At 33.6% G+C, this 15,738-nt stretch overlaps 1 long non-coding RNA gene across 1 annotated transcript; it reads right to left on the minus strand.

The window, feature by feature from the left end:
- Nucleotides 1–8,690: 8,690 nt before the first annotated feature.
- On the minus strand, nt 8,691–11,135 carry LOC126675440 (uncharacterized). The gene is made up of 4 exons (XR_007639749.2): nt 11,015–11,135; nt 10,849–10,923; nt 10,142–10,224; nt 8,691–9,046 (listed from the first exon to the last, which is right to left on the minus strand). It is a non-coding gene; the product is annotated as an uncharacterized LOC126675440 (long non-coding RNA).
- Nucleotides 11,136–15,738: the final 4,603 nt, after the last annotated feature.

Here is a 15,738-nt window from a genome sequence, read left to right on the forward strand (position 1 = left end):
TTCTATCTGTCATTTTCTGTGACCAAGAGTTATCGAGATCAATTGTTGTATTTGAGGAGAGGAGATAGGTCAGTGCAGGAATATGTGACGAAATTTACTAGGTTGGGAAGATTTGCACCTGATTTGATGGCTGATCCAACCAGGGTGAATGCGAGTTTTATCAAGGGTCTAGGACCCGAGTTTATTAGTCTTGTCTCTGATGTGAACCGAGATTTAATTCAGCTGAATGACAGTGCACGTCAGATGGAGACTTCATTGGTTCAGTATGGTAGGATTGTTAACCCTACTATGCCAATGTCAACAAAGAGTGATCAGATCAATGTGGCGGCCAATACTCAGATGTTGTTCAATCCAAGTAATTTTACTGGACCACGTCGCAAAGGATTTAAGAAAGGGAAGCTTTACAAACGTTTTAATACCCCTAGAGCTAGTTCAAGTGGACGAAGCTCAAGAAGTGTTGGAGTTTTAGCTCCAATCTGCCAAAATTGTAGGAGGAGACATTATGGAGTATCTCATCTTGCTCCCGGAGCGTGCTTTGTTTGTGGACAACCAGGCCATTATGCTAGACAATGTCCTATGTCTGGAGCGCAAGGGTCTACTGCTAGTATTGCACAACCTTTCTAATAGCAGAGGCCAAACTTTCCAGCGGCATCAGGGCAAGGTCATGCAGGCAGTACGTTTAGTGGTCAGAGAGGTAGAGGTTTTGGCAACAATCGTGGTGGAGGAAGAAATGCTGGAGGAAGAGGTGCTGGTAGACTTCTCAAGAAGAAGGGAGTCAAGCCAGAGTGTTTGCACTTAACCTACATGAGCCGCAAGCCTCAAATGCAGTTGTGAAAGGTATTTTTACTATTGCTTCTATGGATGCTTTAGTATTATTTGATCCGGGTGCGACACATTCATTTGTTTCGCCAAGTTTTGCAATTAAGATGGGGAGATAACCCGCTTATTTGCAAAATCCATTATCAATAGCCACGCCAATGGGTGAAAGCATGGATACGGACATAGTTTATTCGTCTTGTCCTGTGAATGTTCAAGGACAAGAGTTGCTTGCTGATGTAGTTTTGCTAGAGGTACTAGAATTTAATGTTATATAGGGCATGGATTGGTTAGCTCAACATTATGCAAGTGTGGATTGCAGGAAGAAATTAGTGACATTTAGTACCCCTGGAATTGAAACAATTTCAATTCAAAGTGAAAAATTGGAATCCACTACTAGCATAATTTTAGCTATGAAAGCTCAACGAATGATGAGGAAAGGGTGTCAAGCATTCTTAGCTATTGTGTTGGATATAGAGAAAGCTCAAGGGAATGTACAAAATGTACCAGTGGTGATGGAGTATCCAGATATTTTTCCAGACGAGTTACCTGGATTACCACCAGACAGGGAGATAGATTTATGTATTGAGTTAGCTCCTGGTACCAAATCGATATCAATACCTCCTTATTGGATGCCGCCAGCAGAAGTAAAAGAACTGAAAGATCAATTAGAAGAGTTACTTGTTGATGCTAAACCGCAAGTGACGGTATCGCGCAAGTAATATAATCCAGAAATACGGATATCGATCCCACAAAGACAATGGATTTAACGGCTAATTTTGAGAACTCTTTTGACCGGTTAGCTACGAAAATGGTTTGAGAATTTGTGACCAAAACAATAAAAGTAACCAATTAACAAATAAATTAAGTAATTAAAATCAATAAAGTAAAGTGATTTAAAAATATGATTTTGGTAATAATAAGAGTAAAGGTTCAAGGGTTGATAATTCCGAACAAGGATATAAAATCATGAACAATATATTTCTTGGTGATTATCTAGAATCGAGCTATTCTAAAATATCGAATCCCGCTCTCTCGAGACTCAAAGACCGAAATGATCACAACTCATTTGTATTGCCAAAATTATAGTTCAGGCTAGTATAAAGCACCCATAGCTCTCTCTCGAGTTACCACAAATAAAAATAAACAAATAACCAACTAATATGCAAATTACTCACTCTCGTGTTATAATGAACATAGTCAAATGATTAAATGACATTTATTAAGTAAACCCTTAAGAACACGTATTCATTAACTCACTTTCGTGTTATTAATTCATACGTTGTTGATTAACTGATCTATTTTAACTAAGCTCTCTCGAGTCAATAATTAGAACATAAGGCAATGAATGAATTGATCAAAAACATTCAAGCATGAAGAATATTAATCAACACCAAATTTCAACACCTATTAATTAATTGATAATTAACTCACTCTTGTGTTTTTTAAAATCAATTAACCAACTAAATTGCGATTATGAAGAAAACTCAAGATTACTTAAATTGCAACCCGCTCTGGTGGCGTTGTCCTTTAAGTTTCCGATTATTTAGATCTATTTAATTAAGAATTTCTCAATTAGTTAACTAAACATGTATAATGAATCAATTTCTCAATTTAATCCAAGCATTAAGTTCAATAACTGAAATACGATAAATCATCGAAATATCCTAGGCCAATCAATTATATAAATAAACGTTCATATCAACCCTCGAACGAAAGGTTTAGTTACCCATTGTCATATTAATTATGACAATAGATAAGTTATACCTTGAGTACATGAGAAAATAGAAGATAGAAATAATCTATACTAAAGAGTATTTTTAGTGGCTATACCTAAGTCTACACAAAGTGATATATGTTTTCTCTACACAAATGGGGTCTATTTATAGAGTCACTTGGAGTGGAGTTCAAGCCAAATATATCATCCTTCCATGTAAAACTTGATTGAAGATCAAGTTGAGAATATCTTCTTTCCTTTGAAAGTGGAGTAATGATCAAGTCCTTTCATAATCGTCTTGAGTGGACCAATCTTTAATGTGTCTTGTTTCCAAAAGAGCATAACTTCTTCCCTTAATGAGCTTCTATCTTATTGTCAAAGCTCACTTCTTTGTGTGCAAGTCAAGAAAGATCTCTCTCTTGAGTGTGAATGCAATATTTTGCTGATTATGGAAAGTCTAATGTGATAACTTCAGAATTTCGTTGCCTTATTCCAATGCGAACACATTTTCGCGCGTATCCAGGTCTCAGCCGGTCCTTGGTTGGCTTGATGTCGTGGGCCGGCTGAAGGCCGGCTGATCTGCTGATTTTTATTCTTTGACTGGTTCGATTCAACTCGAACCGGTTGGGCTTGGGTTTTGCTCTAGTTTTCTGAATTCTTCTGTCTTTGACTATTTGACCTTGTTTCAATCATAAATACCCCCAAAATGATAAGATTTAATATTTATTCATAAAAACTACAAAACACGAAAACCTAACTATATAAGCTCTTATTTTACGCAATAGTACTGAAAACTAACGAATAAATGCTATAAAAACTACGTAAAATAATAGCTTATCAAACCTCCTCACACTAAAGCTTTGCTTGTCCTCAAGCAAAACATGAATCTTGCCCTAGCTACAACTAGCCCGGCTCAAAACATGTTAAATACAAGTCAATAATTAATTTACCAAAATACTGAATCAATTAAGTGAGATTTCGTAAACCAACAACCATTAATGATACATACAAATGATGGATGAAAATAAAATGACATAATCCGATAACACTAAGAATACTATCATTCTAGCTTATGCAACATTGAATAACACTAATGAATCACCATCGTTTGCGGGACATGTGAAAAATAATCAATTTTCTTACTTAAGCAAATTATGTCATAATCTCATAATAAATAAGCAAATGGCATTAATTCCTCACAAGTTTTCACTCCGACACTCATGTGTTTGAGGTGTGATATCAACAATTATATCTCAATTGAAAACATGCGAATTTACCATAGACTTGCTCATAGTCCCGGACTCCGCTTCTTGGCTCGGTTTTCGACAAAAACCACTCAGTCTTTATTTTTGGGTTTTGATGGGGTTAAAGTTAAAAGTAGGTAATATTTTTGGATTTTTGAAATAACTTGACTTGAATCAACTTCTCTTTGAAGTTTGAAATAGTGGACTAGCTTTGAATTTTCTTGAACAAGTGAACTTTTCTTTTTAATTGTCTCTGTTTTCATTTTTTTCTCTTTTTTTTCTTTTTCTTTTCGTGCTTTTTCTCGCATCTTTATTTTTATTGCAAGGCATTCATTTTCTTTTAAGGCACTTGGTCACATTTTCTTTTTCATCATCAAGTTAGAATCACACTTTTCTTAATCTACGTTAATCAAATCAAGTTGAGGTGTTGAAAGAGGTGGAGATTTGAAGGGTAGAAGTGTGAAATGTGGGTTGAAAATCAAGAAAAAGGCTAAGGCTCAAAATTGTGTAATCTAATGGATGAAGGATATGCTATTTATGTGGTCTAAAACAAATTGTGTATACCTAAATGCCAAGTTCATCTAAATGTCAAAAACTCAACCTTGTAACTTTGAACAGACACTAAGCAAGTTCTAGAAATGTAGCATGTTAATCAATTCTCTCAACAAGAAAATTAGGCTCGAACTCTCAAAACTAACTGTTGTGTTTTTTCCATTTACTCAAGTATTACAAGTATGGGTGTGCAAAAACCAAATTGGTCGAATTAACCGAACCGAACCAAACCGAATTAGTGTGTATGATTCGGTAATTATGACTAAAACGGCACTGTTTGGTTTGGGTTAGGAAAATATTGTGTTATTTGATATTCGGTTTGGTTTTGGTCGGTTAACCACCGATTTAACCGAAAAACCGAATAACAAAACGACGTCGTTTTGTTAAGGGTTTTTCACACGCGTAAGAAGCTTCCAGAGCTTCACCACGTGCGACGTAACCCGACACAAAACGGTGCGTATTGGGTAGGGTATATAAACCATTTTATCGGAAACCCTAATCATTTTACACTGCAGCCTCTCTCTCTCTCTTAAACATCTCTCTCTTAATTTTCTCTCTGAAACTACCTCGCTCTCTCTTAAATTTCTCTCTGGAACCCTAAATCACTCACTGGATCACTCACTAAATCACTCACTAAATCACTCACTGGATCACTCACTAAATCACTCACTGGATCACTCACTAAATCACTCTCACTCAATCAAACACACGATCGATGGCTTCTTCTTTTCTACTCTTGTTGTCTGCAAGTTCTAGTTTCGATTAAACCCTAAAATGATGTTATATTTCATCGTTTTGAGTCATTTTTAACGATTTGTTGATAAAATTTGACATATAATCATCGGTGAGTGTTTTTTTCTACTGGGTTTCATTTAAAATTTGATTTCTTGCTTTTGGTGTTTATCTAATTGATTTATATTTTTTTATTCTGTGTTCGCATGTTTCATTTTCATGCTTAATCTCATGGATCTGATCATTGAGCAACGTTATCTGTTGATAACAGATTAAAAAGGTAATCTTTACATTTAAAAGTTCTTATTTTCATTTGTAGTTGTTTTCTGAATGTTTATGTAACGATTCACTGATACAACGTTTATCTTCTATTTCTGGTGGAAGCTTGACCTCTGTGTTTGTGGTGGTCTCTTGATCTCTCTGTTCTTGGGTGGAAGCTTGAACTTGTAGTACTTAACTCAGTCTGCCTCTTAGCAAATCGGTATGTGGCTTGATCTGTATCTTTATTCTGTTTTATTTAAATTTCTTTTAGAACGTTAACAAACGTTACGAAACAAATCCAAACCTTTATCCTTTTTAGCGATTGAAGCCCAACGTTTACAAATGTTACGAAACAAAACCAAACGTTTAAAACGTTACGAAACAAAACCAAACGTTTCACCTTTTTTTGCTATTTAAGCAAAACATTTAAAACGTTACGAAACAAATCCAATCGTTTCACCTTTTTTTGCTATTTAAGCCAAACATTTAAAACGTTACGAAACAAATCCAATCGTTTCACCTTTTTAGCGATTTAAGCCAAACGTAAACAAACGTTACGAAACAAATCCAAACGTTTCCCCATTTTAGTGATTTAAGCGAAACGTTTACAAATGTTGCGAAACAAATCCAAGCGTTTCACCTATTTAGCAATTTAAGCCAAACGTTTACAAACGTTACAAAACAAAACCAAACTTTTCACATTTTTAATGATTTAAGCCAAACATTTACAAACGCTACGAAATAAATCCAAGTGTTTCACCTTTTTAGCTATTTAAGCCAAACATTTACAAACGTTATGAAACAAATCCAAACGGTTCACCATTTTAGCGATTTAAGCCAAACGTTTAGAAACGTTACGAAACAAATACAAATGTTTCCCCATTTTAGCGATTTAAGCCAAACGTTAAAAAGGTTACGAAACAAATCGAAACGTTTCACCTTTTTAGCGATTTAAGCCAAAAGTTTACAAGTGTTACGAAACAAATCCAAATATTTCATCTTTTTAGTGATTTAAGCCAAACGTTTACAAACGTTACGAAACAAATCCAAGCGTTTCACCTTTTTAGCAATTTATGCCAAACGTTTATAAACGTTACGAAACAAATCCAAACGTTTCGCTTTTTAAGGGATTTAAGCCAAACGTTTACAGACGTTACGAAACAAATCCAAAAGTTTCACCTTTTTAGCGATTTAACCCAAACGTTTACAAACGTTACTAAACAAATCCAATCGTTTCACCTTTTTAGCGATATAAGCCAAATGTTTACAAACGGTACGAAAAAAATCCAAACGTTTCACTTATTTAGCGATTTAAGCCAAACGTTTACAAACGTTACGAAAAATATCCAAACGTTTTTAGCAATTTAAACCAAACGTTTACAAACGTTACAAAACAAAACCAAACGTTTCACATTTTTAGCGATTTAAGCCAAACGTTTACAAACGTTACAAAACAAAACCAATTGTTTCAACTTTTTAGCGATTTAAGCCAAACGTTTACAAACGTTACGAAACAAATAAAATATTTCCCCATTTTAGAGATTTAAGCCAAAGGTTTAAAACATTGCAAACAAATCCAAAGGTTTCACCTTTTTAGCGATTTAAGCCAAACGTTTTCAAACGTTCAGAAACAAATCCAAAGGTTTCACCTTTTTAGCGATTTAAGCCAAACGTTTACAAAGGTTACAAAACAAATCCAAGCGTTTCCCCTTTTTAGCAATTTAAGTCAAACGTTTACAAACATTACGAAACAAATCCAAACGTTTCAACTTTTTAGCGATTTATTCCAAACGTATACAAACGATTTGAAACAAATCCAAATGTTTCACCTTTTTAGCTATTTACGCCAAACGTTTACAAACGTTACAAAACAAATCCAAATGTTTCACCTTTTTAATGTTTTAAGCCAAACGTTTATAAACGTTACGAAACAAATCCAAGTGTTTCACCTTTTTAAGAATTTAAACCAAACGTTTACAAATCGAAGCGTTTCACCTTTTTAGCAATTTAAGCCAAACGTTTACAAACATTACGAAACAAATCCAAACGTTTCGCCTTTATAGAGATTTAAGCCAAATGTTTACAAACGTTACTAAACAATTCCAACGTTTCCCCATTTTAGCTATTTAAGCCAAACGTTTATAACGTTTAGAACAAATCCAAGCGTTTCTCCTTTTTAGCGACTTAAGCCAAACGTTATGAAGCAAATCCAAACGTTTCACCTTTTTAGCGATTTAAGCCAAACGTTTACAAATGTTACAAAACAAATCCAAACGTTTCTCCTTTTTAGGGATTTATGCCAAACGTTTACAAACGTTACGAAAAAATCCAAACGTTTAACCTTTTTTTTCGATATAAGCCAAAAGTTTACAAACGTTACGAAACAAATCCAAACGTTTCCCCATTTTAGCGATTTAAGCCAAACGTTTAAAACGTTACGAAACAAATCCAAATGTTTCTCCTTTTTAGCGATTTAAACCAAACGTTTACTAATGTTACGAAACAAATCCAAACGTTTCCCGCTTTTAGCGATTTAAGCCAAACGTTTACAAACATTACGAAACAAATCCAAGCGTTTCACGTTTTTAGCAATTTAAGCCAAACGTTTACAAACATTACGAAACAAATCCAAACGTTTCACTTTTTTAGGGATTTAAACAAAACGTTTACGAACGTTACGAAGCAAATCCAAATGTTTCCCAATTTTAGCGATTTAAGCGAAACGTTTACAAACGTTATAAAACAAATCCAAGCGTTTCACCTATTTAGCAATTTAAACCAAGCGTTTACAAACGTTACAAAACAAAACCAAACGTTTCGCATTTTTAGTGATTTAAGCCAAACGTTTACAACCGTTACGAAACAAATCCAAGCGTTTCACCTTTTTAGCTATTTAAGCCAAACATTTACAAACATTAAGAAACAAATCCAAACGGTTAACCTTTTTAGCGATTTAAGCCAAACATTTACAAACGTTGCGAAACAAATCCAAATGTTTCCCCATTTTAGCGATTTAAGCCAAACGTTTAAAATGTTACGAAACAAATCCAAACGTTTCCCCGTTTTAGCGATTTAAGCCAAACATTTACAGGTGTTACGAAACAAATCCAAATGTTTCATCTTCTTAGTGATTTAAGCCAAACGTTTACAAACGTTACGAAACAAATCCAAGCGTTTCACCTTTTTAGCAATTTAAGCCAAACGTTTATAAACGTTACGAAACAAATCCAAACGTTTCACTTTTTTAGGGATTTAATGTCACGACCCAAAATCTCGAGTCGAGACCGGCGCTAGGGAATGGGAATGGTAGTTCCGAAACCCGTAGCAAGCCTAAAATTCACTAAACCCTTTTCTCAAAACATCAATCATACATTGGAATCATAGCGGAAGCATATACATATACTCATCTTTATACACTAGTAACTTATTGATACAAAATACTTGGGCTTACTGTTTCCGTATCATGTACGTACTAGCCCGATACATAATAGTGTTTAAAACCATATCATCAAGGGTATTCACCTTCCGTGTATAAAACATATATAACTACAAAGACATCAAATGAAAACCGACGTATCAAAAAGTTGTACTTGACCACAACTCTGGTCAGACAAGACACTACTGCAGCAACTACGGAAGTCTGGACTTCACACGTCAAGATTTACTTCAGATCAAAGAATGGACTTCTAGCCAAGTCCAGAGTCTAGGTACCTGAAAGCAAACACTGTGGGCGGGTCAGCTTTAAGCTGAGTGAGATATACGTTACTCACCCTATTATCAAAATAGCATCTCCTTTTTAAAACTATTTTGTGCAAATACAAACTTTTCATATGCATATACTTTCAAACAATTCAAATGGAAAACAGGAAATTCAAACAAGTCTTAATCTTAGACTTATATCGCTCTAGGTATTTACCTAGTCTTAGCGAAGGTATTGCCTTTTCTATCCATCACAAATTATGGGCTAATCACCAGACACAAAATTCATAATGCCCGGGATAATTCAACTGAGCTCACACCACACAACTTCACAAAACTTCAACACCATACTAAATATACACATTCATAAGCATTCCAAGTAACTAAAATATAGTTCAAGAAATGATCCATTCAACATAAGCAATAACCATAACAAACATAGTAGTCCAATGTTCAATTCAAACAAAACATATTCACACATTTCCAATCAACGTCAAGTTTAAAGAAAGATATTCAATTATGCGCATAATTCACATGTTGGCCCAAATCGCCATATAGGCAACCAACATATTGTTATTGGCCCGAATCGCCATTTAGGCAACCAATAACTGAATTATCATAATGTTGGCCCAAATCGCCATATAGGTAACCAACATATTGTTATTGGCCCGAATCGCCATTTAGGCAACCAATAACTCAATCTCACGTCGTTGGCCCGAATCGCCATTTTAGGCAACCAACGACTATTATCAATTCTCTTTAAATATTCAAATATAAGCATGAAATGATTATCACAACCAAATATTACTCACTTGAACATTTCAACCATGATTGACAAACACATTTACATCTCAAATCAACACCACACATTCACACCACGCATTTACAAAGAAATATAAATAATACAATACAAGTCAAACCATTCCAATACAATTAAGTTGTATACAAACGACACAAACCAATCCAATCAATTCAAGCCAACAAAAACAATCCAAACCAAACAATACAAATCAATCCAAACAACTCATTCCAAACAATTCATGCGATGCATTAAAATACTATTCATATAGTATATAACATAAGTTTAATATGATAATGCGAGTAAGTAAAATATACTCACACCTCGCTATCCAATCTTCATCATTCCTTTGTCTTGGCCGAACTCTCTAAGCCAAAATCGTCAAATCCGTAGCTTGTCACTACCTATTACACAATCACATTTCAAATATGTTTAAATCTAATAAACGTATAACTAATATCTATAACCCAAATTATTAATTTAAGTTGCTAGTGTCCGAAGGTATTGGAAAGTCGCCCATATGTTACTAACTTGGGGCTGTCCCAAATTTCAGAACTGTTATGCGCGACATAATGTTCTGATTTATTTGAATCACTTAGAGGCCGAACTAGCAGAAACTTATACTCAGACATTTTTAGCCAACATCCTTAAGTTTCTGTACCAACAAACGGAACTTAATTCGGAGCTAGATAGATTAAGATATAATCCTTGCAATATGGCTGTTCTGCAGCACATATTTTGCAATATCTTCAAACAATGTTCCACATACAAACTCACTAATATTCAGCTCTAATTACTCAAAACCAATTCTATAATCATAAGTTGAATCATTTATCATAATCTTAGGATAATGGTCGAATACCCTTTACCATGTCATATCCAAAATTTATCATAACAACACATTTTAAATAACTAATAACCATCAATTACTAATCACTACAAATTCCATGAGATTGCCGAATACCCTAGCCAAATTTCTATCCACTTCATCAATCAAAACTTAATGAATTTCAGAAACAATACCTCACCTTGGTTGGTGACACTAAGCCAAAGGTTTACCATCAATTTCATCCTCAAAATCCTTCATTCATGCTCCTAATCACCTTACATACATCAAACATCACAAAATTCCCAAATCAATTCAAAACCCGAACTGAAACTCACAAAACCCTAACAATAAATGTTCATACTTACCTCAAATTGAAGCCATAATCTAGTAGAAGATCCTTTCCTCGTTACGTGGCCACGAGAATCGCTCAATTCCATTAAGAAACGAAAAAGATATGGCCAATTGAAGATTTTGTGATTTTGTGAAGACGGAGCTACGAAATTCATTCTTATTTCAGCTAGAGAAATGATGTTTGCTGATTTTAAATTTCATTTCTCTTGTTTTTATATTTATGGCATAAGTCCTTCTTTGGTCCTTAGACTTGCCACCTCCTCACTTCTCAATTCATTACTTTTCTTTCATCCAATTTAGTCCGTCGAACGCTATATCTTTTAGCTCCGAAAAATTTCATATTATTTATTTCCAAATAAATAATATTAGTCTCATATCTTATAATATCACTTTCCGATATTGTATTTTGACAATTTTGGCCAAAAACGCTCAAATTCCAATTTTGAGCTAACTTGCACTTTTTCTCTCTTTTGTGTCCAAATTACACTTTAATAATTATCGATAGCAATTTTAGTTATATTATTTTTATACATATTTATTTCCGTCTATATTCTATTTAATTTCTATTTTCTGGGAATTAAAAGCTCATTTTTAAATTTTGAGTTAAAGTGGACTTTTAGCCACTTTCTCAACTTTATCTCTTTAACTCAATTACATCTTTCTTATGGAACATTATTATTGAAATTTTTTATTAAAATTCCTATATCGACCTACTCGTGTTCTCTTTATCCAACTACTCCGTTTAATTTCTTACTTTTCTCATTTTGGCAATTCAAAATGAGACTCATCGCTTCTTTTCTAAATCTCAAAATTTAAGGCTATTACATTTAAGTAAAACATTTACAAATGTTACGAAACAAATCCAAACTTTTTACCTTTTTATCGATTTAAGCCAAACGTTTCATCTTTTTATCGATCTAAGCCAAACGTTTATAAACGTTACGAAAGAAATCCAAACGTTTCACTTATTTAGTAATTTACGACAAACGTTACGAAAAAAATCCAAATGTTTTTAGCAATTTAAGCCAAACGTTTACAAACGTTACAAAATAAAACCAAACGTTTCACATTTTTAGCGATTTAAGCCAAACATTTACAAACGTTACGAAACAAATCCAAGCGTTTTACCTTTTTAGCGATTTAAGACAAACGTTTACAAATGTTACAAAATAAAACCAACTATTTCACCTTTTTAGCGATTTAAGCCAAACGTTTACAAACGTTACGAAACAAATAAACCATTTCCCCATTTTACCGATTTAAGCCAAACGTTTAAAACATGACAAACAAATCAAAATGTTTCACCTTTTTAGCAATTTAAGCCAAACATTTACAAACGTTACGAAACAAATCCAACTGTTTCACCTTTTTAGCGATTTAAGCCAAACGCTTACAAACTTTACGAAACAAATCCAAGCGTTTCATCTTTTTAGGAATTTAAACCAAACGCTTACAAATCCAATCGTTCCACCTTTTTAGCAATTTAAGCCAAACGTTTACAAACGTTACGAAACAAATCCAAACGTTTCCCCTTTATAGCGATTTAAGCCAAACGTTTACAAACGTTACAAAACAATTCCAACGTTTCCCCATTTTAGCGAATTAAGTCAAACGTTTAAGGTTAAATGCAAATTCATACACCAACTTTGACCTAATTTGCAATTACAACATAAACTTTTAAACTTGGCAATGTCGGTAACCAACTTTCATTTCTTGGCAAATTGGTACACCGACCAATTATAAAACGACAAATGGCGGTTTATTACGATGTCCACGTTAGTGTTTTTTGAGTTTAGTGTATCGATTTGCCAAAAGTGTAAAGTTGGTTACTGACATTGCCAAGTTTTAAAGTTTATGTTGTAATTGCAAATTAGGTGAAAGTTGGTGTATGAATTTGCATTTAACATTACAAACAAATCCAAACGTTTCTCCTTTTTAGCCACTGAAGCCAAACGTTATGAAACAAATCCAAACGTTTCCCCTTTTTAGCGAGTTAAGCCAAACGTTTACAAATATTACAAGACAAATCCAAACTTTTCACCTTCTTAGTGATTTATGTCAAACGTTTACAAACTTTACGAAACAAATCCAAACGTTTAACCTTTTTTTATTTCAGCCAAACGTTTATAAACGTTACGAAATAAATACAAACGTTTCCCCATTTTACAAGCCAAACGTTTAAAACGTTACGAAACAAATCCAAAAGTTTCACCTTTTTAGCGATTTAAGCCAAACGTTTACAAATGTTTCGAAACAAATCCAAACATTTCACCTATTTAGCGATTTAAGCCAAACGTTTACAAACATTACAAAAAAAATCCAAACGTTTTTAGCAATTTAGGCCAAACGTTTACAAACGTTACGAAATAAAACCAAACATTTACAAACAAATCCAAACGTTTCACCAAACATTTAAAACGTTACGAAACCAATCCAAAGGTTTCATTTTTTTAGCGAGTTAAGCCAAACATTTACAAATCCAAGATTTCTCCTTTATAACAATTTAAGCCAAACGTTTACAAACGTTACGGATCAAAACAAAACCTTTACAAAGGTTATAAAACAAAACCAAATCTTTCACCTTTTTAGCGATTTAAGCCAAACGTTTACAAACATTATGAAACAAATACAATCGTTCACAAACGTTACGAAACTAAACCAAACGTTTCAAAACGTTATGAAACAAATCCAAGCATATCACCTTTTTAGCGATTGAAGCCAAACGTTTACAAACGTTACGAAACAAAACCAAATGTTTACAAACGTTTCGAAACTAATCCAAGCATTTCACCTTATTTGGAAACTAAGCCAAACGTTTACAAACATTAATAAACAAATCCAAATGTGTCACCTTTTTAACAATTTAAGCTAAACGTTTAAAACGTTACGAAACAAATCCAAACATTTTAAACGTTACGAAACAAATCCAAATCCGAACATTTAATACGTTACGAAACAAATCCAAACATGAAAAGGTGAAACAATTTGAGGAAATGTTTGCAAACATTACAAAACAAAACATTTTCCATTTTTAGCGAATTAACCCAAACGTTTTATACGTTACGAAATAAAACCAAACAGTTAAAACGTTACGAAACAAATCCAAATCCAAACATTTATAACTCTATGAAACAAATCCAAACGTAAAAAGGTGAAACGATTTGTGGAATCATTTACAAACGTTAGGAAACAAAACCGAACGTTTCCCATTTTTAGCGATTTAAGTCACACGTTTCAAATCTTACAAAACAAAACAAAACGTTTAAAATGTTACGAAACAAATCCAAACGTTTCACCTTTTTATCGATTTAAGCCAAATGTTTACAAACTTTACGAAACAAATCCAAACGTTTCACCTTTTTAGCAATTTACGCCATATGTTTACAAACGTTACGTAACAAATCCAAACGTTTCACCTATTTAGCGATTTAAGCCAAACGTTTACAAACGTTACGAAACAAATCCAAGAGTTTCACCTTTTTAGCAATTTAAGCCAAACGTTTACAAATGTTACGAAACAAATCCAAGCGTTTCACCTTTGTAACAATTTAAGCCAAACGTTTACAAACGTTACGAAACAAAACCAACTGTTTCACCTTTTTAGCGATTTAAACCAAACGTATACAAACGATTCGAAACAAATCCAAACGTTTCACATTTTTAGCGATTTAGGCCAAACGTTTCACCTTTTTAGCGATTAAGCCAAACGTTTACAAATGTTACGAAACAAATCCAAGCGTTTCACCTTTTAGGAATTTAAGCCAAACGTTTACAAATCCAAGCGTTTCACCTTTTTAGCAATTTAAGCCAAACGTTTACAAACGTTACTAAACAAATCCAAATATTTATCCTTTTTAGCGATTTAAGACAATCCTTTACAAACGTTACGAAACTATTCCAACGTTTCCCCATTTTAGCGAGTTACGCCCAACGTTTAAAATGTTACAAACAAATCCAAACGTTTCACCTTTTTAGCGATTTAAGCTAAACGTTATGAAACAAATCCAAACGTTTCACCTTTTTAGCGATTAAAGCCAAACGTTTACAAACGTTACAAAATAAATCCAAACTTTTCAACTTTTTAGCGATTTATGCTAAACGCTTACAAACGTTACAAAACAAATCCAAACGTTTAAGGTTTTTTTCGATTTAAGCCAAACGTTTACAAACGTTACAAAACAAATCAAAACGTTTCACATTTTTAGGGATATAAGCCAAACGTTTACAAACTTTACAAAACAAATCCAAACGTTTTACCTTTTTGGCGATTTAAGCCAAACGTTTCCAAACGTTACGAAACAAATCCAAGCGTTTCACCTTTTTAGGAATTTAAGCCAAACGTTTACAAATCCAAGCGTTTCACCTTTTTAACAATTTAAGCCAAACGTTTACAAACGTTACTAAACAAATCGAAATGTTTCTCCTTTTTAGTGATTTAAGCCAAACGTTTACAAGCGTTACGAAACAAATCCAAACGTTTCACCCTTTTAGCGATTTAAGCCAAACGTTTATAAACGTTACGAAACAAATTTAAGCGTTTCACCTTTTTAGGAATTTAAGCCAAACTTTTACAAATCCAAACGTTTCACCTTTTTAGCAATTTAAGCCAAAGATTTACAAACGTTACGAAACAAATCCAAATGTTTCACCTTTTTAGCGTTTTAAGCCGACGTTACGAAACAAATCCAACGCTTCCCAATTTTAGCAAATTAAAGCCAAACATTTAAAACGTTACAAA

This window comes from Mercurialis annua, linkage group LG3, assembly GCF_937616625.2.
Source record: "Mercurialis annua linkage group LG3, ddMerAnnu1.2, whole genome shotgun sequence".
NCBI lineage: Eukaryota > Viridiplantae > Streptophyta > Magnoliopsida > Malpighiales > Euphorbiaceae > Mercurialis > Mercurialis annua.